Genomic DNA, 4,357 nt, shown 5'->3' on the forward strand with positions numbered 1-4,357 from the left:
TGATTAAGTATACTATAAATTAAATTTTTATTTAATAAGTAATTTTATTTAATAAGTAATTTTGTAATTATAATATAGATAAAAATTAAGTTTTACTAATAATGTTAGAAGTAATATTTTTCTTAATATGTTTATATATAAGTATGTATAGTAACTTCTTATGATGAATTAAATTAACGCTAGCAGTTGCGGGTAAATTAATTCTTTTAAATTAATTAATGATTAGATGTATAATCATTAATTATATTGAATAAAGTTAAAGTTTTTATGTTATATAGTAAAATATTTATTATAAAGGTCTGAGATTTTCAGGTTTGTTGTTAGAAAAGTTCTATTAATGACTAAGATTAGATATCTTATTATTTTAATTATTAAGTTAAATTAAGAGATTAAATGTTTAAATCATTAAATTTAATGAATTCGGCAGTTTATTTATAGTTAAAAAAACTTGTCTAGTAAGTGGTACTCCACAAAAAGATTTACTTAATGTATTTGTTCTTATGTATTGTTGTTCATTGAAGAATAATTTAATAGATATTTTATTTAAAATATATTAACATTTATAGTAATTCTAATCAAAGTGTAGTTTAGTTAAAATTTAGATGAGTTATATTGTTAAAATAAAAAGATAAAATGGATTAATATAAATTTATGTTTACTTATAAAATATGATTTAATTGTAAAATGATATAATACTTTTATTTGAATATAATTAAAAATATGTACAAATTGCCCGTTATTTTTATTTTGAAGATCAGAGAAGTAATAACATAGTAATGGTACTAGAAAGTGGTGTTAACATTATATAATGTTTAATATAAAAATTCTAGTTTAATAAAAAATTATCTTATTTACTATAAGATGATTTTTCTTTAAGAAAAAGAAGTTTTTATATAATTGAATTAATATATTAATTTGGATACTTTTTTATTGTAAGTAAAATTATATGTGTGTGTGTGTTGTGTGCTAATAACATTTTGTTTTGTATTTTAATATACTTACATTTTTTTAGTAATAATAAGTTTTTATTAATTTAAATAAAATTGGTTATTATTAATTTAAGTATAATTAGTTTTAAGTATTTTTTGTATTAAAGATTATTAAAAATAAAATTTCTTTGTAAAATTTCTCGAAAGATTAAATGCTATAAAGTTTATGGTAAAGTAATTGTTTCATAAATATCTTAAATAAAATTATAAAGATAATATGGTATTAGATTATTCTGATATCTAGTTTTTACATGGTTTACTTTAATTAGTTGCTTTGGTTAAAATAATTATTAAATATTAATATTTTTAATTATTAAGTTATTAAGTTTTTTGGTGTAACCTTTGTGACTAAGTAAAATTTAATTTTTATATATATATATATATTTGCAGATAAGATTTTTGATAATTTGTAATAATTTAATAATTTATTATAACATTAATTTAGACTTTGGATTCTTATGAAACTTTAATTTGTTTGAGTAGATTATTTATTTAATTAATTTTAAAATAGAATAATGATACTAATATTATAATAACTTTAGTATGAGTTAAAATAAAATATAAAGTTGATTTAAGATTATATCTATATGAACTAGGCAAATTACTAAGTTCACATGTTTATCAATAACATATTCTTTTGATTATACGAATTTAAGGTTTGCTTCCACAATAATATTATTTAAAACGCCGCAGTACTCTAACAGTGCAAAAGTAGCATGATAAATTACCTTTTAAGTAGAAGTTGGGATGAATGAGTTGATGAGACTTAAGCTTTATTTAGTTATTGTTTTGTAAATTAAATTTTTAGTAAAAATGCTGAAATTTAAGTATGGGACGAGAAGATTATATAAAATTTTATAAATTTTATTATATTTATTGAGTTTACAAGAAATTTAAAATTTATTTGGTTGAGATGATCTTTAAATTACTTACACTTTAAATTTTTATTACATTGAGTAGTGACTTAGAAATTATAATTAGTTATTTAAAAATTAATTACTTTAAGGATAACAGCGTATTACTTTTAGTTAGTTCATATTAATAAAAGTGATTGCGACTTCGATGTAGAATTAAGAATTTGAATAATGAGAAGATTTATAATATATAAATCTGTTCGACTTATCACATCTTACATGATTTGAGTTCATATCGGCGTAAGCCAGATCAGATTCTATCTATTATAAAATTCATTAATTTTTGGACAAAAGAACTTAATTATTTTATAATTAAAGAATCTTTAAGGCTCCGTAGTTTTCAAACTAATAAATATACAGGGTGTCCCAGAATTTTGGCTTAACATTTCTCGTAGACAGGTAGAAGGAATAAAACTGAGGTGAAAAGTTCTATACCATTTTGCTAGATTCGCAATAGTTACCGAGATTTTAATTAACAAAGATCCGCGAATAAGCGTGCATCGGGCTGTCTTACGCGCGTAGGACAGCCCGGCGCGCTTCACACAATTACATTTTAATATGTATATGTTAAAGTATATGCTGTTATATTAGCTCCTCCCATATGTCGCTATGGGTAACATCGTTAGCGCGCGAAGCGCGGCGGGCAGTCTTACGCGCGTAAGGCAGCCCGATGCATGCTTATTCGCTGATCTTTGTTAATTAAGATCTCGGTAACTATTGCGAATCTAGCAAAATGGTATAGTACTTTTTACCTCAGTTTTATTCCTTCTACCTGCCTACAACACATGTTAAACCAATTCTGGGACACCCTGTATATTCGGTCATGAGAGCCGTTTGCTAGGTGTTGTGCGGAAATTATACGTGTATATATATACATATATACGTGTTCAAGTGTAAATTTTTACACGTAAAATTCGAATTGTAATAACAATTCTAAAATTCATATAGGATGCTATACTTGCATTTCGTATATGAGAAATTCCAAATACTTCCTTAATTGAAATTAAAGTTATATTGCAAACAAAAAATTAAATTTATATTGCGAAAAATCTCCTCGGCCAGGAGTCGAACTTGGAATCTCTGGCTTTTTGTGTCGTCACGGCATCGTAAAATTTTAGGATATATTCAAGATCGAAATGTTTTAATAAAGTTGGATATGAAGTATTCCTACAATATTTTAGTGATGGTTTAAAGCTTTTGAAAAAAAAATTGTTTGTAGTTGTCAAATCTGAGTAGTACTTATATTATTTGAGTTTTTTAATAATAATATTTATATTTATAATATTAATATTGTGAATAGTATTACCTATTTATACTAATTTTTTCAATTTTATTAATAGTTGTAGTTATAAGTTTGTGAAGGTACATTGTTTTGTTTCTAGGACGATCTTGTAATTCGACTTATTCAATAATGGGAACGTTACGTTCAGTTTCACAGATGATTTCTTATCCCGTACGAGTTTTCTCTACCTTGTCGACGTGCCCGGGCTTAGTAATGATGAAAAGAGAGGCTATACTGGCGGGAAATCATTGGGTTTTCTGGCAGGGTCACCCATGCCAAGAAGGCTCTTGCGGAGCTTTTGTAGTAAGAGAGGAAATAAAGGAAGAAAAACCTCGAACAAAAACCGGGGGCACCCAGCCTCGCTTAGCACTTCTTGCCGGTGCAACTGGGATAGGGAAGAAAACTCTGACTGCAAGTCCGGGGCGTTTGACTCCGTCAGCCACGGCGCAATCGGACTAGGGGAGTAAACTCTAACTACAAATCCGGGGTGTCCAGCTCCAAAAAGCGCCTTTGTGCCGGCTACTGGACTAGGGGAAGGTAAACTCTGACTACAAACCCGGCGAGTTCGGCCTTGTCAATCTTGGACGACAACCGTACTAGAAGAAGGCTACTCCGAAATCAAAGCACTCTTTAGAATTTATGGGATGAGTTCCGAAGACGTACCGGCCCAGAGTGACACTCAGGGCAGAGATGCCAGTTCGTGGACTCAGTAAGCATGCAGCGCAAGTAGAGGGGATACGCACACAGGCGAACAGCCGTGTACGTGTGCGCTTGGCGCTTCGGCCAACTTCGAGCAGTAAAAAGAGACGGACATACATAACCGCTCTCTTTCTGTCGCCGTAGCGATAGCTCTAGCTAATACTGCCAGTCGCGAGAAGCGTGCCTAGGTGCTAGCCTGTTTCTCGTGCGTGGCTCGTATGTTCCTTCTCTCTTTCTTTTCTCTCTTTCTCTCTCATACTTACATGGGCTGCGTTCCAATCTTCACTGCCAGTACTAGAAATCTATAGCACATGTGACGTGAAGTATAGATTTTTAGTACAGTCAGTGAATATCGCGGAACGACTAAACAACTCTGAAAATTAGATGGATATATAAAACTATAAAATATTATATATATAAAAATAAAAATATATAAAATAAAATTTATATTGTTTCTAAGTAAATAACTTTTA

The sequence above is a fragment of the Pseudomyrmex gracilis genome, unplaced genomic scaffold (assembly GCF_002006095.1).
Source record: "Pseudomyrmex gracilis isolate BER0280 unplaced genomic scaffold, ASM200609v1 scaffold_1212, whole genome shotgun sequence".
Taxonomy (NCBI): Eukaryota; Metazoa; Arthropoda; class Insecta; order Hymenoptera; family Formicidae; genus Pseudomyrmex; species Pseudomyrmex gracilis.